Source organism: Salmo salar, chromosome ssa15 (genome assembly GCF_905237065.1).
Source record: "Salmo salar chromosome ssa15, Ssal_v3.1, whole genome shotgun sequence".
NCBI lineage: Eukaryota > Metazoa > Chordata > Actinopteri > Salmoniformes > Salmonidae > Salmo > Salmo salar.
This window is the reverse complement of record NC_059456.1, coordinates 12560573-12583206: the sequence shown is the minus strand read 5'-3', so window position 1 is coordinate 12583206 and position 22634 is coordinate 12560573.

The window sequence follows — 22634 nt, the reverse complement described above, 5'->3', positions numbered from 1 at the left end:
ATCCTGTGTCCATGTATGCTGATGATTCAACAATATATGTGTCAGGAACCACAGCTAATGAAGACATTGAACCCCTTAGCATGAGGTTGCAGTCAGTTTTGGAATGGGTGGCCAGTAATAAACTGGTCCTGAACATCTCTAAAACAAAGAGCATTGTATTTGGTACAAATCATTCCCTAAGTTCTAGACCTCAGCTGAATCTGGTAATGAATGGTGTGGCTGTTGAACAAGTTGAGGAGACTAAATTACTTGGTGTTACCTTAGATTGTAAACTGTCAGGGTCAAAACATATAGATTCAATGGTTGTAAAGATGGGGAGAGGTCTGTCTGTAAAAAGAGATTATCTGCTTTTTTGACACAACACTCCACAAAGCAAGTCCTGCAGGCTCTAGTTTTATATTATCTAGGTTATTGTCCAGCTATGTGGTCAAATGCTGCTAAGAAAAACTTAGTTAAGCTGCAGCTGGCCCAGAACAAAGCAGCACATTTTGTTCTTCATTGTAATCAGAGGGCTAATAAACTCAGCAAAAAAAGAAATGTCCCTTTTTCAGGACCCTGTCTTTCAAAGATAATTCGTAAAAATCTAAATAACTTCACAGATCTTCATTGTAAAGGGTTTAAATACTGTTTCCCATGCTTGTTCAATGAACAATAAACAATTAATGAACATGCACTTGTGGAACGGTCGTTAAGACACTAACAGTCTACAGACAGTAGGCAATTAAGGTCACAGTTATGAAAACTTAGGACACTAAAGAGGCCTTTCTACTGACTCTGAAAAACACCAAAAGAAAGATGCCCAGGGTCCCTGCTCATCTGCGTGAACGTGCCTTTTGCATGCTGCAAGGAGGCATGAGGACTGCAGATGTGGCCAGGGCAATAAATTGCAATGTCCATACTGTGAGATTATTGTCCTCGCAGTGGCAGACCACATGTAACAACACCTGCACAGGATCTGTACATCTGAACATAACACCTGCGGGACAGGTACAGGATGGCAACAACAACTGCCCGAGTTACACCAGGAACGCACAATCCCTCCATCAGTGCTCAGACTGTCCGCAATAGGCTGAGAGAGGCTGGACTGAGGGCTTTTAGGCCTGTTGAAAGGCAGGTCCTCACCAGACATCACCGGCAACAACGTCGCCTATGGGCACAAACCTACCGTTGCTGGACCAGACAGGACGGGCAAAAAGTGCTCTTCACTGATGAGTCGCGGTTTTGTCTCACCAGGAGTGAGTACCCTTCCTGCAGGCTCATCCTGACATGATCCTCCAGCATGACAATGCCACCAGCCATACTGCTCGTTCTGTGTGTGATTTCCTGCAAGACAGGAATGTCAGTGTTCTGCCATGGCCAGCGAAGAGCCCAGATCTCAATACCATTGAGCACGTCTGGGACCTGTTGGATTGGAGGGTGAGGGCTAGGGACATTCCCCCCAGAAATGTCCAGGAACTTGCAGGTGCCTTGGTGGAAGAGTGGGGTAACATCTCACAGCAAGAACTGGCAAATCTGGAGCAGTCCATGAGGAGAAGATGCATTGCAGTACTTAATGCAGCTGGTGGCCACACCAGATACTGACTGTTACTTTTGATTTTGAACCCCCTCTTTGTTCAGGGACACATTTTTCCATTTCTGTTAGTCACATGTCTGTGGAATTTGTTCAGTTTATGTCTCAGTTGTTGAATCGTGTTATGTTCATACAAATATTTGCACATGTTAAGTTTGCTGGAAAAAAACGCAGTTGACAGTGAGAGGACGTTATAATACTTATAATACTATGTATGCCAGTTTCTCTTGGCTAATACTTGAGGAGAGACTGACTGCATCACTTCTTATTTTTCTAAGAAACATTCACGTGTTGAAAATTCTAAATTGTTTGCATAGTCAATTTACACAGAGCTCTGATACACACACTTACCCCACCAGACATGCCACCAGGGGTCTTTCCAGACGGAATTCAAGAAAGCATACAATATTATATAGCATGATGATTGCATGGAACTCCCATCTCACATTGCTGAAGTGAACAGCAAACCTGGTTTCAAAAAACAGATAAAGCAACACCTCACGGCACAACGCCTCTCCCCTATTTGACCTAGATAGTTTGTGTGTATGTATTGATATGTAGGCTATGTGTGCTGCTTTTAAATGTATGTAGTTCTTTCCTTGAGCCGTTCTTGTCAATTAATGTTCTGTATTATGTCATGTTTCATGTTCTGTGTGGACCCCAGGAAGAGTAGCTGCGGCTTTCGCAACAGCTAATGGGGATCCTAATAAAATATGTAATTATGTAGTTTCTTGCAATAGCCCTCTGAGAATGTAAAAAATATTTATCTCAAAACTGTGATTACTAAACGAAGTGTCCGGAGATTGGTCTAAAATCCTAAATGAATCAGGGATGAACGGGCCAGCTATACCATAAGGACCCCTTATTCATGTCCTCGTTACATGTAGAGCAACAAGACCACTCATGGTCTGGAAAGTTATCTACTGTTGATAGATTTAAACAAACAATATTGGAATCACCATGGTCACAACCATAAACTGTCCACTCAATCTGCCTAATAGAATATACATTTTGCTTCAGATATGTTACATTTAATTAGGAGTCATAAAGCAACTGAGGAAGAACCTAATGTCTACTGTGTATACCACTTGAATGAAGAAGAAACATACATTTTGATAACTCTGTAAAACATCAACTCAGTGAGATAACTTCCACTCTGTCAGAATGAGGAAAGATCTGATAGAATGGTTGTGTTTTTATTCGGCATTTTAAAAATAAATAATTTTCCATATTTTACAAATGTTTACATTAAACTTTTCTTTTTAGAGGCAGAAATATGTCTGTTTTGAGTACATGTTGTCAACTCCGTTACTGATGGAATCAATATCTTGTTGTCAATATTCTGAAAAATATTTTCATCACTGTTCAAATCAAATTATATTGGTCACATACACGTGTTTAGCAGATGTTATTGCGGGTGTAGCGAAATGCTTGTGTTTCTAGCTCCAACAGTGCAGCAATATCTAACAAGTAATATCTAACAATTTCACAACATATACTCAATACACAAAAATCTAAGTAAAGGAATGGAATTAAGAATATATAAATATATGGATGAGCAATGTCAGAGTGGCATAGACTAAGATACAGTAGATAGTATAGAATACAGTATATACATATGAGATGAGTAATGCATACACTAAGATACAGTAGAATAGGATAGAATACAGTATATACATATGAGATGAGTGATACATAGACTAAGATAAAGTAGATAGTATAGAATACAGTTTAAATATGAGATGATCAGAAATACAGTGTAGACATTGTCAATGTTGTAAATGACTATTGTAGCTGGAAATAGCTTTCCTGTTTCCAGCTACAATAGTCATTTATAACATTAACAAAGTCTGTATTTCTGATCAATTTGATGTTATTTTAATGGACAAAAAAATTGCTTTTCTTTCAAAAACAAGGACATTTCTAAGTGACCCCAAAATGTAGAACGGTGGTGTACATATGAGATGAGTACAAGACATGCAAGATATGTAAACATTATTAAAGAGACATTATTAAAGTGACTAGTGTTCCATTTATTAAAGTGGCCAATGATTTCAAGTCTTTGTATATAGGCAGCAGCCTCTCTGAGTTAGTGATGGCTGTTTAACAGTCTGATAGTCTTGAGATAGAAGCTGCTTTTCACTCTCTTGGTCGCAGCTTTGATGCACCTGTACTGACCTCGCCTTCTGGATGATAGCGGGGTTATCAGGCAGTGGCTTAGGTGGTTGTTGTCCTTGATTATCTTTTTGGTTGTGGGCAGTGCAGTTGCCATACCAGGCAGTGATACAGCCCAACAGGATGCTCTCAATTGTGCATCTGTAAAAGTTTGTGAGGGCTTTAGGTGACAAGCCACATTTCTTCAGCCCCCTCAGGTTGAAGAAGCACTGTTGCGCCTTCTTCACCACACTGTCTGTGTGGGTGGACCATTTCAGTTTGTCAGTGATGTGTACGCCGAGGAACTTAAACCTTCTCCACTGCTGTCCCGTCGATGTGGATAGGGGGGTGCTCCCTATGCTGTTTCTTGAAGTCCATGATCATCTCCTTTGTTTTGATGACATTGAGTGAGAAGTTATTTTCCTGGCACCACACTCCGGGTGCCCTCACCTCCCTGTAGGCTGTCTCATCGTTGTTGGTAATCAAGTCTACTATTGTTGTGTCGTCTGCAAACTTGATGATTAAGTTAGAGGCGTGCTTGGCCTCCAACTCAATGAGCACGCACCCTTGAGGGGCCCCGGTGTTGAGGATCAGTGAAGTGGAGGTGATGTTTCCTACCTTCACCACCTGGGGGCAGCCCGTCAGGAAGACCAGGACCCAATTGCACAAGGCGGGGTTCAGACCCAGGGCCTCAAGCTTGCTCGGAACCTTGCGGGAGCCACTGTGCTACACCACTGCCGTAAGCTACATCACTGCTGTCCTCCTTACCTCCAAGCGTTTCTTCAAGTTGGATCATCTTTGGATACCGACAGCAGTCGCACCATTGGAAGACATAGGTTGGACTGTTGCCTTCAAAAGCCTGTTCCTGATCTTTTCCCATGATCCATCAAACTTGACTTGTGTTCAGATTCGCTCAGGCAGAACAAACTTAAACTTGCCCCTTTTTTCAATGCTGATTTGACTGTCATTGTGGAAAAGAAAGGTGTGAAAAATTACTTTTTCTGCAAAAATCCTAGTCGTTTTTCAAAAGTATCTGTAATCTGATTACAATATTTTTGCTGGTAACGTAATGGATTACAGTTAAAAAAATTTTTTTAAGTTATCCGTTACATGTTATCCGTTACTCCCCAACCCCACACATGGTAGTACTTCTCTTCCTGCGTGGTGGACTGGTGTGAAAGCTTGTGCTCTACCCGGGACATTACTCATTTTCCTAAACCTCTTTGGGGTCTAGACTGGGTTACAGTAAAGCAATTTGGAACAACTGCTGATGTAAAAATGGGCTTTATAAATAAATGTGATTGATTATCAAAACTCAGGCTTCATAAGTTCATGGGGAAAGTTGCTGGGTCTGGGTGAAACTCAGTATAATATGGGTGAAAAACATAGACTTATAGTTTACATGAATTTTGTGAACAAATGTAAAGTATAACCTTTAAGAATTATCTTTCAGACATCTCCAACATTGAGGGAAAATGTAAGCCTACCCATGGTAGCTGGCTTATATAATATTCTTCACTAGCGCTGATCGTTTCACAGCTGTTTTTATCAGACTGTCAGATGTTGGAGATATTAATAACTCACTACTTCATCCACAGATGCACAACACTGTGAATGCAATGATTCTCAGACAACACAGAGGAAACAATCTATTGAGTGATTCCTCACGAAACCCAGACAATAAAGAACATGATTTAGGAAATTTTCATGAAATATCTTTCATAGAATGGTCCTTTGGAGGAAGGATTGTTGACACATATTTAACATTTGTATCTAAAAGCATAATTGAGAAATATTTAATCAAAGTTGGCATATTTATGGAATTTTGACCTTACCCAGGCCTCCTTTAGACTCCATAATGTTTCATCTGTAGGTGTTACAGGCCTCCTTTAGACTCCATAATGTTTCATCTGTAGGTGTTACAGGCCTCCTTTAGACTCCATAATGTTTCATCTGTAGGTGTTACAGGCCTCCTTTAGACTCCATAATGTTTCATCTGTAGGTGTTACAGGCCTCCTTTAGACTCCATAATGTTTCATCTGTAGGTGCAACAAAGTGAAAATTGGTGTCATATGAAGCTTTACCGCTTGCTTTGATAGCTTGCGAGATTCTTGTCATTCTCCTTCGACCTCTCCACACCACTGCCACTCTCTGTTGTTATCATCTATGCATAGTCACTTTAATAACTCTACCTACATGTACATACTACCTCAACTAACCGGTGCCCCCGCACATTGACTCAGTACCGGCACCCCCCTGTATATATTGTTATTTTTTACTGCTCCTCTTTAATTACTTGTTACTTTTATCTCTTATTCTTATCCGTATTTTGTTAAACTGCACTGTTGGTTAGAGCCTGTAAGTCAGCATTTCACTGTAAGGTCTACCTACACCTGTTGTATTCGGCGCATGTGACTAATAAAATTTGATTTATTTTGATCAACGAGCTGTTTTCACCCACAGGACTGCCGCTGACTGGATGCTTTTTGCTTGTCGCACGATGTGCTAGGTAAACCCTAGACATTGTCCTGCGTGAAAAGCCTAGGAGGTTAGCCGTTTCTGAGATACTGGAACTGGCCATCCTGTCACCGATGATCATTCCATGCTCAACGTTGCTTAGAATGCCTCGATACTTGTCTGCCTGCTTTAGGAGCAAACTATTTTTGAGAGCGGGGTGGTGTACTTAATAAACTGGCCGCTGTGTTATCTTCAGGCAAGAAGTCTCAAATAGATGCAAACATGGCTGCAGTAGTAATATTCTGTCACAGATTCCAACAGTCAGTCCGCTTTATACTGTGAGTGTGTGTGTGTGTGTGTGTGTGTGTGTGTGTGTGTGTGTGTGTGTGTGTGTGTGTGTGTGTGTGTGTGTGTGTGTGTGTGTGTGTGTGTGTGTGTGTGTGTGTGTGTGTGTGTGTGTGTGTGAGAGAGAGAGAGAGAGAGAGAGAGAGAGAGAGAGAGACATGCTGGCCTCTAAACAGGGGGAGTGTTTTCCTTGTGTTCCTGGGCCATTTGCCATGCAGACCCAGAGGTGACAGAGAGCACATAGTTTAAGGCCGAGCGTACAAATCCCCCCTGGACAGAAGCTGTACATGAACAGCCTGTGTCCAATACAGGAAGAAACGGACCACAAGATAGTTTGTCCTTCAGTCTTCAGTCCAGCTTATGGAACCCAACCTCTAGTCCTTGGGCCGATGGCATCAGGAGTTTCTTCCAGGGGAGCTTTAGACATGCAAATGTCCCTGGGTAACACATTCCTTCAAACAAGCTCAATAAAACGGTATTATTTGTTAAAGGCAGAGAGAACACAGCAGTTCAATCACATCAAAACATTATTACAGTGAAGAGTTACCAGTCATTGTTTGGCTTTGTATGGTGGTCTGGTCAACGGTAACCTCAGAGGAGATCAAGTACTAATCAGATGGATATAAAATGGAATGAAAGACCATTGAATGAGTAATTAACGTTACACTATCAGAGAACGAGAGAAGGTTCAGATTGAAACACCCCCCCTCTAGAAGCAGGTTGAAATAGCCCCCCCCCCTAGGAGCAGGTTGAAATACCCCCCCCCTCTAGGAGCAGGTTGAAATAGCCCCCCCCTCTAGGAGCAGGTTGAAACCCCCCCTAGGAGCAGGTTGAAATACCCCCCCCTAGCAGGCCCCCCCTCTAGGAGCAGGTTGAAATAGCCCCCCCCTCTAGGAGCAGGTTGAAATAGCCCCCCTCTAGGAGCAGGTTGAAATAGCCCCCCCCTCTAGGAACAGGTTGAAATAGCCCCCCTCCTCTAGGAGCAGGTTTGCCTTGAAAATATAAAAACCATTACTAAAAACAACTTGAATTTAGATGACTAGAAACAGAACTTAGTAATAAACAACATGTTAAAAACAAAAAGCAATAAGACGTTCTGTGAAACAGTTCAATAACAATATTAAAGATGACATACACTATATATACAAAAGTATGTGGACACCCCCTTCAAATTAGTGGTTTGGCTATTTCAGCCACACCCATTGGTGACAGGCATATAAAATCGAGCACACAGCCATGCAATCTCCATAGACAAATATTGGCAGTAGAATGGCCTTACTGAAGACCTCAGTGACTTTCAAGGTGGCACCGTCATAGGATGCCACCTTTCCAACAAGTCAGTTTGTCAAATTTCTGCCCTGCTAGAAATGGCCCTGCCAACTGTAAGTGCAGTTATTATGAAGTAGAAACGTCTAGGAGCAACAAGAACGGGACCGGTGAGTGTTGTCTGTCCTCAGTTGCAACATTCACTACAGAGTTCCAACGTCAGCACAAGAACTGTTCGTTGGGAGCTTAATGAAATGGGTTTCGATGGCCGAGCAGCCACACACAAGCCTAAGATCACCATGAGCAATGCCAACCGTCGGCTGGAGATGTGTAAAGCTCGCCGCCATTGGACTCTGGAGCAATGGAAACGCATTCTCTGGAGTGATGAAGCACGCTTCACCATCTGGCAGTCTGACGGACAAATCTGGGTTTGGCGGATGCCAGGAGAACGCTACCTGCCCGAATGCATAGAGCCAACTGTAATGTTTGGTGGAGGAGGAATAATGGTGGGGCTGTTTTTCAATGTTCGCGCCCCTTAGTTCCATTGAAGGGAAATCTTAACGCTACAGCATACAATTACATTCTAGACAATTCTGTGCTTCCAACTAAGTGGCAACAGTTTGGGGAAGGCCCCTTCCTGTTTCAGCTTGACAATGCCCCATGCACAAAGCAAGGTCCATACAGAAATGGTTTGTCAATATCGATATGCAAGAACTTGACTGGCCTGCACAGAGGCCTGACCTAAACCCCATCGAACACCTTTGGGATGAATTGGAACGCTGACTGCGAACCAGGCCTAATTGCCCGACATCAGTGCCCGACCTACCTAATGCTCTAAAGAGGATGCCAGCAACAATCACAATAAAACTTGATAGTGAGATCCAAAGCTCACCCACTGCTTGTGTGAACCAAGGTCACTTAGTGAAGGATATAATATAGGAGTTTGGCAGTGGCTATCTGAGCCCCCCCAACCCAATGTGTCTTAGGTCACTTATTGAAGGATATAAGACAGGAATTAGGCAGTGCCTATCTGACCCCCCCCCCACGACCCACAAACCAATGTGTCTAAGGCCACAAAGTGAAGGATATAAGACAGAAGTTAGGCAGTGGCTATCTGAGGTTACTACCCTGCATGAATCTGCAGATAGCTAACCAACCTGGTTCTACGTTAGCTAGCTGACATTAGGCTATAATAAGACCATACACATAACGTTAGCTAGCTGACATTAGGCTATAATAAGACCATACACATAACGTTAGCTAGCTGACATTAGGCTATAATAAGATCATACACATAACGTTAGCTAGCGAGCCAGCCAGCTAACGTTAGCTAGCGAGTGTAAGGGTTGCGGAACTGGTGGCTGTAAAGTCAGACGCAGGAGAGCAGAAATAGGTAATAGCCGGAGCCGTTTAATACAAAACCCACAGCAATACAAAAACAACCTACATGGGTACAAAACCCGACGCGCACCAGTAACATAGAGTACAAGCACTTACAAACAAACAATTCCACACAAGGACATGGGGGGAACAGAGGGTTAAATACACAACACTTAATGAGGTAAATGGAAACCAGGTGTGTAAGAAAACAAGACAAAACAAATGGAAAATGAAAAGTGGATCGACGATGGCTAGAAGACCGGTGACGCCGACCGCCGAACACCGCCCGAATACCGCCCGAACAAGGAGAGGAAACGACTTTGGTGGAAGTTGTGACAGCGAGCCACCCAGCTAACGTTAGCTAGCTAGGTAAACAATGAACCATTATCCCCACTCATGATGTTACTACACTGCATGAATCTGCAGGTAGCTAACCAACCATGTTCAATGTTAGCTATCTAACATTAGGCTATAGCTAGCCAAGCAAATGGCTCTGAGATACGATTAATAAGACCATACACATAACGTTAGCTAGCGAGCCAGCCAGCTAACGTTAGCGCACCCCGCTAACTAGTTAGCCATTTCACATCGGTTACACTATCATACTCGAATTGCACTGATTTCAAAACTCGGTCTGACATAAAGTGGAGAGCAACACTTATGGAGTTTTACAGTTTTTCTCAATTGCTTAGACACAATTCCTGGAACAACTCACCATTTTCTCAACTCTTCACACACAATTCTAAAAACTCACACACAACACTACAAACATGTAACTTCTGGGTCCCAATTCAATTGTTTACCTCAGACAACACACACAAGCTGTCAAAAACAGAGATTACATGACTGTTTGTTACACACTGGAGGGATTAATTCAAAACACTGCTACCAAAATGTTAAGATTAGATTTTCAGATAAATAATTTAGAACTTGGTAAAATCACAGCACTGACTATCCAGATAACCCTTTCAGAAACACCCAGTACTGTAATTACATTAGTGGATAAGGGAATACTACTGTATATGCTGTTTTGGTCAAAACCTGACCTTTGAAATGTCACACTGACAAAACATGTAAGGAAGAGTCCATGCAAAATAAAATACCCAATATCCAAAGGCTTTATGTCCAAATGCAGCAAATGTACAGGTTACTCAGCATCAGCGTTCTCATCATCTCTTCTCAGGTCTGGGTCAGGCCATAATATGTCATCAACGTCACACATTATGTTTGCGCTTACCAGGTAGCGTGGGAAAAATGCCCTTTGTGTGCCTTAGAAAACCCTGGATAGACTCCACAGACACATCACCACAGGCATCTACCATTGCCTCCAGGCGGTGTTGCTGTGCGTAAGGGTTGCAGTCATACGCTCTCCACCGCCATGCTGAGAAAAAGTCCTCAATCAGATTCACAAATGGGGAATATGCTGGCAAATAAAGAACGGTGAACCTGGGGTGGTCATTGAACCAGGCGCGAACCAGAGCAGCCCGATGTAAACTCACGTTATCCCAAATGACAACATACTGGGCTTGCTCTGGTTGCCCTGCTCCCCTTCCTGTTGAATAATGTTACTGTGCAGTTAGTCTAGTAATGGAAGGAGTTGTGCCATGTTGTATGGACCCACTTTGACATGACGGTGGAGCACGCCACGATTGTTGATGGCCGCACATAGGGTGACGTTGCCTCCGCTCTGGCCAGGAACCTGTATGATGGCACGGTGACCAATGATGTTGCGCCCCCTTTTGGCGCCTTTTTGTTAAGTTGAACCCTGCCTCGTCGATGAAGATGTACTCCTGAGGGTCAGCCATGGCATCCAGCTCAAAGATTCTCTACAGAAGTAAAAAAACACACATTTTACTATACTGCAAATACAGTACTGGAATGAAAGATTGTTTACTGCAGTTACTGTAACACATTACTATGCAGTACTGTATTGATATGCTGGAGAGATGGGCCATACTCTACATACTGTAAAAATTCTCTACAGTATAGCAATTACCTGCACAAATTGGAATCGTTGCTCCTTAACTCTGTTTGAATTCCTTTTATATATATTTATACTCCTAACTCTGACAATGCTCTTCCTAATATTTATTTAAATCCTAATTCCATTACTTTAGCTTTGTGTGTATTGTTGTGAATTGTGAGATATTACTGCACTGTTGGAGCTAGGAACACAAGCATTTCACAACACCTGCAATAACGTCTGCTAAATATGTGTACCGTATGTGACCAATACAATTTGATTTGATGACAGAACAGAAACATTCAACAAGACATGGAACATATAACCTACATAGAACATACAGTATAACCTACAGGCCTCTATGCCTCTATGGGACAACGTGAAGAAGTTGCATTGACTCTATCAGTCAGAATCATCATCACCCAATAAAAATACATATAAATCAAATCTAATGTATTTATATAGCCCTTCTTACATCAGCTGATATCTCAAAGTGCTGTACAGAAACCGATCCTAAAACCCCAAACAGCAAGCAGTGCAGGTGTAGAAGCACGGTGGCTAGGAAAAACTCCCTAGAAAGGTCAAAACCTAGGAAGAAACCTAGAGAGGAACCAGGCTATGAGGGGTGGCCAGTCCTCTTCTTGCTGTGCCGGGTGGAGATTATAACAGAACACGGCCAACATGGCCAAAAATTGAGAGCGGAGTTGAAGAAACCACCCAGGCCTGTGTGATCCCCTTGTATCATGGACATAAAAGGGGCGTCGGGCCAAAGCAAAGAAATCCATCCAAGGACTCAGCTTTCTATATTGCCAGTGATTAGATAAAAACAGGAAAAAGGTTGAGTCATATAGCAACAGGTTGAGTCATATAAAGTTAAAATTTGAAATCGAAACCTGAAGTAATCTTTGCTGTGTAAAGGAATAAAAGTTCATCATCATTACAACAACAAGAAAGCAAAGAAAAGATAGGAAACTCAATGAACCGCCACTGGCTTGCAGAGGGGTGGGACAAAACTCACACACATCTTCACCTACACTACATGACCAAAAGTATGTGGACACCTGCTTGTCCAACATCTCATTCTAAAATCATGGGCATTAATATGGAGTTGGTCCCCCTTTGCTGCTATAACCACCTACACTCTCCTGGGAAGGCTTTCCACTACATGTTGGAACATTGCTGCGGGGACTTGCTTCCATTCAGCCACAAGAGCATTAGTGAGGTCAGGTACTGATGTTGGGTGATTAGGCCTGGCTCGCAGTCGGCATTCCAATTCATCCCAAAGGTGTTTGATGGGGTTGAGGACAGAGCTCTGTGCAGACCAGCCAAGTACTTACGCACCGATCTCGACAAACCATTTCTGTATGGACCTCGCTTTGTACACGGGGACATTGTCATGCTGACCCAGGAAAGGGCCTTCCCCAAACTGTTGCCACAAAGTTGGAAGCACAGAATCGTCTAGAATGTCATTGTATGCTGTAGCCTTAAGATTTCCCTACAATGGAACTAACGGACCTAGCCCAAACCATGATAAAAAATGATTTCTCCTCCACCAAACTTTACAGTTGGCACTATGCATTCGTGCAGGTAGCATTCTCCTGGCATCCGCCAAACCCAGATGCGTCCATCGGACTGCCAGATGGGGAAGTGTGATTCATCAGTCCAGAGAACACGTTTCCACTGCTCCACAGTCCAATGGCGGCAAGTTTTACACCACTCCAGCCGATGCTTGGTATTACGCATGGTGATCTTAGGCTTGTGTGCGGCTGCTCGGCCGTGGAAACCCATTTCATGAACCTTCCAACGAACAGTTATTGTGCTGACGTTGCTTCCAGAGGCAGTTTGGACCTCGGTAGTGTGTGTTGCAACCGAGGACAGACGATTTTTACACACTACTTGCTTTTTTGCGGCTGAGCTGTTGTTGCTCTTAGACGTTTCCACTTCACAATAACATCACTTACAGTTGACCGGGGCAGCTCTAACAGGGCAGAAATTTGACAAACTGACTTGTTAGAAAGATGGCATCCTATGACGGTGCCACATTGAAAGTCACTGAGCTCTTCAATAAGGCCATTCTACTGCCAATGTTTGTCTATGGAGATTGCATGGCTGTGCGCTCGATTTTATACATCTGTCTGCAACGTCTGTGGCTGAAATACCCGAATCTACTAATTTGAATAGGGGTCCGCATACTTTTGTATATATAGTGTATCAGATGGACATGGCCATAGGAACACAAACAAGAGCCACTCGACTAGCACTCTGTATAACCTCGAAGAAAACACATTTACAAATGTAACAACAGATTACAAGGGATCAAGCAAATGGCTTATGTGTATGTGCAAGGGATCAGCTAATATTGATATGGCGGACATGGCTAAATCCCACCATGATGTGTGTGTGTTCAAGAGGGAGGGGGGCTCAGATAGCCACTTTTTTGTCCCAGACCTTCTGTTTTGTCTCCCTCTCCCCCTCTCTTCCTTCCTCTCCCTCTTTTTCTCTCTCCCTCCCGCTCTCTACCACACCTGCTGTCTCGACCTCTGAACACTCAGCTATGAAAAGACAAGTGACATTTACTCCTAAGGTGCTGACATGTTGCACCCTCTATAACTACTGTGATTATTATTTGACCCTGCTAGTCATCTATGAAAGTTTGAACATCTTGAAGAACGATCTGGCCTTAATGGCCATGTGCACTTATGATCTCCACCCGGCACAGCCAGAAGAGGACTGGCCACCCCTCATAGCCTGGTTCCTCTCTAGGTTTCTTCCTAGGTTCCTGCCTTTCTAGTGAGTTTTTCCTAGCCATCGTGCTTCTAGACCTGCATTGCTTGCTGTTTGGGGTTTTAGGCTGGGTTTCTGTACAGCACTTTGTGACATCTGCTGATGTAAAAAGGGCTTTGTAAATACATTTGATTGATTGATTACCACACAAGATGAAAAGGGTCAAATACATGTGAGAGACTACATTGTCGCAGCCTACCCAGCTATGTTAGAACTACAGTTAGTCTGAGCTCCGGGCCAGCTGCATTTTGACTTTAAAACATTGGGATAGAGACTGCACCTTTTCTCAAATAGGTCAGGATATTTATCAAAGAGAGTTTGCAGGATAATTTTCTCTATAACAGCATTTCCCAAACTTGGTCCTGGGGACCCCGCTGGGTGCATGTTTTGGTTTTTGCCCCTAGCACTACACAGCTGATTAAAATAATCAAAGTTTGATGATGAGTTGGTTATTTGAATCAGCTGTGTAGTGCTAGGGCAAAAACCAAAACATGCACCTCTTGGGTTCCCCATGACCGAGTTTGGGAAACGCTGCTCTATAATTACCCGCTCACACCATGCAGTGGGAGGATGTCTAGACATTGTAAAAGTTGAAACCTGTCCTATGCTTAACCAAGACAACACCAGCATAATAAAAACCCATGTTTCCAAAAAAACACGGCGGTCTGTCCAATGATTGCATTGTCGGTTAAAACTTGCTATTCATGTTAAAAAACAAGGAACACTTGACAAATTAGGGTTTCAATGAATAGGAAAAATGTCTGAGCTCTGTAGCTTGGCCTGTCTGGTTGCTGGAGAGAGACACAGATGCGGCCGCCACCAGGGACAGACGAGTCCTATTCAAGTCTGGAACTTTTGCTCCATTGTGCCTAGTTTAAGACAGATAAAGAAAGATGGATTCCCAAATCTAAGGTTCCACCACTTTGATGATAGATGACCTGTCCTGAGACAGGCAGTACATTGACTGGGAGTGGAAGCGTCTACACCGTGGCTGAAATGCCTGGGGGCACTGCCCCTCATCAAGTCCCAATAAGTGTTCACTACGTGTCGTGTTCGTTTGCAGTTAGCACATTGTGGGATAACATAGTTAGATGCAACACAAGTGGTTAGGATATCCTGTCCAGGATTCAATATTAGTGGCCCATGTAAGAATTCAGTGGAAAGTGCAGGACCACCCAAATCTAACGCTTTACTCAGGTGGGAGCCTGATTGTTGTGTGAGTATTGTTAGTAACATTATCACGGGATGGAGTTTCATGGCCAGAATATTGATATAAACATTATCCACAGTCGTTCTGCATTCAAATGGTTCTTGTGTGCCTTGCTTACAGGCCAGAACCTGTAGTCCAGTCTACACGAGATGTACCCCGAAGAGCAAGCCAGTTGGCTTTAAGCCACTCTAAAATGTCTGCTTTCATTATCAAACAGCTGGTTGGTAATTGTGCCATCCTTAAAATAATCCGTGGCTCTGTAGATAAATTCACTTGGATTTGAAAGCCTAAGTACTTGCATTTCAAGACGTGTTGTACTGGCCTCACTGCATGTTAACCTGCGTGTAATGTCAGACTCTGTTTGTCAATGTCCTAATGACTGAAACATGAGCTGGTACTGCCTTAAAATTACTTGCTAGTCTATGAGGAGTGTGACATCGGCCAGTGACGGAAAAAGTACCCAATTGTGATACTTGAGTGAAAGTATAAATACCTTAATAGAAAATTACTCAAGTAAAAGTGAAAGTCACCCACGAAAATACTACTGGAGTAAAAGTCCAAAAGTATTTGGTTATAAATATACTTAAGTATAACATTTATAAAAACATACTTCTTTTTCAATTTTACAGATGGCGAGGGGCGCACTCCAACACTCAGACATCATTTATAAATGATGCATTTGTGTTTTGTGAGTTGGTCAGATCAGAGGCAGTAGGGATGACCACATGTTCTCTTGATACGTGCGGGAAATTGACCATTTTCCTGTCCTGCTCAGCAATCTAAATGTAACCAGGACTTTGGGGTGTCAGGGAAAATGTATAGAGTAAAAAGTACATTTCTTTAGGATGTAGTGAATTAAAAGTAAAAGTTGTCAAAAAATACAAATAGTAAACTAAAGTACAGATATCCCAAAATAGACTTAAGTAGTACTTTAAAGTATTTTTACTTAAGTACTTTATACCACTGACAGCGGCTGGGAGTTTGAATATGGGTGCGGCAGAACGTGCCAACACCACTATCGGTGTGTAAAATGTCACTAGTACCTGAATGGTCAGTCTCAAAGCAGAGCTGTGGGCACAGGGCTCCAGGGTCTTGAATCTTTTTCTGGCACTTTACATCCGTGCTTCAAAAGATTCTCATCATATTCAACATTTTGCTCATGTTTCTTTTTCCAAGAAACGTTTTTGGAACGCATCTCATCAGGGAATAGTTCCAAAGCGCATATATTTTCCTTCAATTTCCCTCAAACTGAATGCAGAGACATAATAAAGGTATCCAGGAGTTCATCTGACTCTGGGGAAGTAGATAAAGGGCCTCATTGCCATAATCCTGGACTATCCCTTTGTGTTCCTGGCTCAGGCTTGTTTCAAGGCTCTACAAATACATTGCTGTTTTGATTGGCATTGAATCACTGGCTACGACAGGCAGAACAGTACAAGTGGGATTGAAATAGACAAACAATTGAAATATGAAGAGGAAATTGTATCATTTTGTTTGTAGCTTTTGCCCGGGAACAAGTTTGGAGTGGCTCTTTGGAGAGTTGATATGTCCAGGAGTGGCACAATCTCCTCTCCTGATTGGTTCTGAGTTTGGCTCCCCTCCAAAGTGTATACTCCTTCTGCTTCTCAGAATGGACAGATTAAATGTTATGGTTGTTTAAAGGCCCAATGCATCCGCTTTTATCTCAATATGAAATCATTTCTGGGTAACAATTAAGTACCTTACTGTGATTGTTTTCAATCAAAATGGTCAAAAATAACAAAAATAGCTTCTTAGCAAGGGCAATTTCTCAAACAATAATTTTTCTAAGACTGTCTGGGAGTGGTGTGAGTGGGGAGGGTAAAACTGAAAACTAGCTGTTATTGGCAGAGAGGTTTGGAACTCTCTTTTTTACTGGTCAATTAACAAATTCACTGCCTGGTGAACTCCACCCCACTTAAACAGGCTGAAATTTCAGGCGGTCTTTTCAAACAGCTCTTACACCAAAAGGGCATTATTATCATTTTCACAATTTCACAGTATTATTCCAACCTCATGGTGTGGAAATATAAATAAAACACAGGAAATGACATTTTTGACTGCACTGGGCCTTTAAAGAGGAACTCAGAGGTCCTGAGAAATGGGCCCTGCTCTGGTCGGGCTCTGGTTGGTAAGGGTTAGTAAGCTGTTATCGTTCTAGCTCTAAGGGTTGGGGTTACATTACAGTGCCTTCAGAAAGCATTCACACCCCTAGACTTTTTCCACATTTCGTTGTGTTGCAAAGTGGGACTAAAATGGATTTAATTGTCATTTTCTGTCAACGATCTACACAAAATACTCTTATGTCAAAGTGGAAGAAAAATTCTAAGATAAAATGTTATGAAAAATAAAATACTAATACTGTGTAGAGTATCTTGATCAGATAAGGATTCAACCCCGAATCAATACATTTTAGATTCACCTTTGGCAGCGATTGCAGCTGTGAGTCTTTCTGGGAAGTCTCTAAGAACTTTCCACACCTGGATTGTCCAACATTTGCCCATTATTCTTTAAAAAAATTCTTCAAGCTCTGTCAAATTGGTTGTTGATCATTGCTAGACAACCATTTTCAGGTCTTGCCATAGATTAAGTCAAAACTGTAACTCGGCCACTCAGAAACATTCACTGTCTTCTTGATTAACCATTGGCGGCTAAAGAAATTAGAACATATAACTAGATAGCCTATGGGCCAATGCAGCAGTAGGCCTATAACTTACATAGAACTCAGAGATAGCCTATAGGCCAATGCAGCAGTAAGCCTATAACTTCCATAGAACTCAGAGATAGCTTATGGGCCAATGCAGCAGTAAGCCTATAACTTCCATAGAACTCAGAGATAGCTTATGGGCCAATGCAGCAGTAAGCCTATAACTTCCATAGAACTCAGAGATAGCTTATGGGCCAATGCAGCAGTAAGCCTATAACTTCCATAGAACTCAGAGATAGCCTATAGGCCAATGCAGCAGTAAGCCTATACCTTCCATCATCAACTAAATAAAATACATGGGCCTAAAGCCGACAAATAAAAACAGTAGAAAATATCCTGATGAAAATTCTGGTTCTTTCAATCACATTAATTTCTCTTTTCCGCCTGTCTGCCTCCCTTTCTATCTGTCTTGACTTGAGCTATTGCTAGTGATGTTCAACGTTGTATCAAATCATCACTGGGTTGGCCAGAAGCTGTCCTAATGAACTTGCAACATTGTATCAAATCATCACTGGGTCGGCCAGAAGCTGTCCTAATGAACTTGCAACATTGTATCAAATCATCACTGGGTCGGCCAGAAGCTGCCCTAATGAACTTTCAACATTGTATCATCTCATCACTGGGTCGGCCAGAAGCTGTCCTAATGAACTTGCAACATTGTATCAACTAGCCATTTCCGGTCCCTCATAGTTTCCTGCGCCAGTGAGCTCGGGACAGAAAGCTCTTTTTTATGTTGTTTCCACTGGATAAATGGGATTATCAGATCATGATATTTTGCTCTTTCATCGCACTACCCAAATTGCTGGCTTCCCAAAAGCACTTATGATTTGAAACAATCCACAGCAATGTGTTTGAAAGAAGCTAATGATCCTCTGTGGTTAAGTCATGCTCCCTGGTGAAGTATTTTCAATTATTTTATTTAGACAGGAGTAATTATAGAATTTTGTCAAAACATCAATTTACTTTGGGGCAATCCAGCATCCTAACAGTGCACTGTGTACCCGCCAACTTTCCTTTCCAATTCACAAGAGGCTGAGAACAGAGATCTGTATACAGTATAATGACGAGATGCTCATGTCTCCGCCCTAAGAACGGAAGTCTTTCTCCCAAAGGCGGGAAGGCAGGAGACAAGTTTAATATTCCCATAGAAACGCATTGGGCTGATATTGGACACATTTTGGCGAGAGTGAGCCCTCTCGCTTCGCCTCTTCCTCTCTGCTGAAACTTTATCACCAGAGAAAGGGGGTGCTGTTTCACTGTCCAGACAGCATCAAAAACATGGTCTACACACACTGAGACAGAGGGGTGCTGTTTCAATGTCCAGACAGCATCAGATACATGGTCTATACACCCTCTCTGTCCCTCCTCTCTCCTTTCCTCACCTCTCTACTCTCTCATCCCCCTCTCTCCCTCTCCATTCTCCTCTCTCCTTCCCTCCTCACCTCTCTACTCAATTCAGTGAAATTAAATTCAAGGGGCTTTATTGGCAGGGAAAACATATGTTAACATTGCCAAAGCAAGTGAAGTAGATAATATACAAAAGTTAAATAAACAATAAAAATTAACAGTAAACATTACACTCACAGAAGTTCCAAAATAATAAAGACATTACAAATGTCATATTATGTATATATACAGTGTTGTAACGATGTGCAAATGGTTAAAGTACAAAAGGGAAAATAAATAAGTACAAATATGGGTTGTATTTACAATGATGTTTGTTCTTCACTGGTTGACCTTTTCTTGTGGCAACAGGTCACAAATCTTGCTGCTGTGATGACACACTGTGGTATTTCACCCAGTAGATATGGGAGTTTATCAACACCGGGTTTGTTTTTTTGAATTCTTTGTGGGTCTGTGTAATCTGAGGGAAATATGTGTCTCTAACATGGTCATACATTGGGCAGGAGGTTAGGAAGTGCAACACCACTACTACTACTACTACTACTACTACTACTACTACTACTACTACTACTACTACTACTACTACTACTACTACTACTACTACTACTACTACTACTACTACTACTACACAACAACAACAACAACCACTACTACTACTACCTACTACTACTACTACTACTACTATGGTCCCGTGTGGCTCAGTTGGTAGAGCATGGTGTTTGCAACGCCAGGGTTGTGGGTTCGATTCCCACGGGGGACCAGTACGGGGGAAAAAAAGTATGAAATGTATGCATTCACTACTGTAAGTCGCTCTGGATAAGAGCGTCTGCTAAATGACTAAAATGTAAATGTACTACACTACACAAACACTACTACAACACTCACTACTACTCTACTACACAACAACACCACTACTAATCAAATCAAATGTATTTATATAGCCCTTCTTACATCAGCTGATATCTCAAAGTGCTGTACAGAAACCCAGCCTAAAACCCCAAACAGCAAGCAATGCAGGTGTAGAAGCAACTACACCACTACTACACAACACTACAACTATTACTACTACTACTACTACACAACACTACTACTACTACAACAACACCACTATTACTACTACAAAACAACAACACCACCACTACACAACAACACCACTACTACAACACCACTACACCTACTACTACCACTACACAACACTACAACTACTACTACTACTACACAAAACCACTACTACACAACAACAACACCACACTACTACCACTATTACTACTACAACTACTACTATTAATCCTACAGTACAACACACATCTACTACTATTACTACTACAGTACAACACATATCTCCTACTTATATTACTACTACAGTACAACACACATCTACTACTACTATTACTACTACAGTACAACACACATCTACTACTACTATTACTACTACAGTACAACACACATCTACTACTACTATTACTACTACAGTACAATACACCTATACTACTACTATTAGTTCTACAGTACAACACACTTCTACTACTAAGATTACTACTACAATACAACACACATATACTACTACTACTACTACTATTCCTACTACAGTACAACACACATCTACTACTACTACTACCACCTCTATTCCTACTACAGTACAACACACATCTACTACTACTACTACTACCACTATTCCTACTACAGTACAACACACATCTACTACTACTACTACCACTATTCCTACTACAGTACAACACACATCTACTACTACTACTACTACCACTATTCCTACTACAGTACAACACACATCTACTACTACTACTACCACTATTCCTACTACAGTACAACACACATCTACTACTACTACTACCACTATTCCTACTACAGTACAACACACATCTACTACTACTACTACCACTATTCCTACTACAGCACAACACACAACTACTACTACTACTACCACTATTCCTACTACAGTACAACACACATCTACTACTACTACTACCACCTCTATTACTACTACAGTGCAACACACTGCTACTACTACGATTACTACTACAATACAACACACATATACTACTACTACTACTACTACTATTCCTACTACAGTACAACACACATCTACTACTACTACTACCACCTCTATTACTACTACAGTACAACACACTTCTACTACTACGATTACTACTACAATACAACACACATATACTACTACTACTACTACTACTATTCCTACTACAATACAACACACATCTACTACTACTACTACCACCTCTATTACTACTACAGTACAACACACTTCTACTACTACGATTACTACTACAATACAACACACATATACTACTACTACTACTACTACTATTCCTACTACAATACAACACACATCTACTACTACTACTACCACCTCTATTACTACTACAGTACAACACACTACTACTACTACGATTACTACTACAATACAACACACATATACTACTACTACTACCACCTCTATTCCTACTACAGTGCAACACCCTGCTACTACTATTACTACTACAGTACAACACATATCTCCTACTTATATTACTACTACAGTACAACACACATCTACTACTACTATTACTACTACAGTACAACACACATCTACTACTACTATTACTACTACAGTACAACACACATGAGTGTGTTTTGTTGTTTGACTGTTTGTTTGTTTGGTGGGAAAAAGGGGTAACAAGACCAGTCGCCCATGGGCCTACACTACCAGTAGGAAAACAGTGTCTAAATACACTAGTTAGAACTGGGCGGACCACCCACTGTATTTTTGGTTAGTTAGTTAGCTGTACTGAAATAGGCTAGTCTAGCTTAGGGGTGTTTTTGGATTATTGTTTCTTTGCTTGGGTCCAGCTCAGCCCCTTTTCCCACACCCCATTACCGTGTGTTTAAAAATAAACCTTTGATGTTTGATAGTAAATTTCAGTTGTCTGTGGTTTTTTTGTTCTCACTGTCTCTTTATCACTATTATAATTTGCATGAGTTATGTTACGGGTCTCGTTGCCATCCCCCCTAGACTGCAGGGCCAAAGGGATTCGTAACATTGACTACGCAAACTATTTGGGATTTTCAACATATTGTTTCTTACAAAAAGGAGTGATGCAGTCAGACTCTCCTCAATTCTTAGCCAAGAGAGACTGGAATACATAGTATTTATATCAGCCCTCTGATTACAATGAAGAGCAAGACGTGCCGCTCTGTTCTGGGCCAGCTGCAGCTTTACTGGGTCTTTCCTTGCAGCACTGGACCACACGACTGGACAATAATCAAAATTAGACAAAACTAGAGCCTGCAGAACTTGAATTTTATTACGGACAGACCTCACCCCATCTTTACAATGTTTTGATCATGACAGTTTAGAATC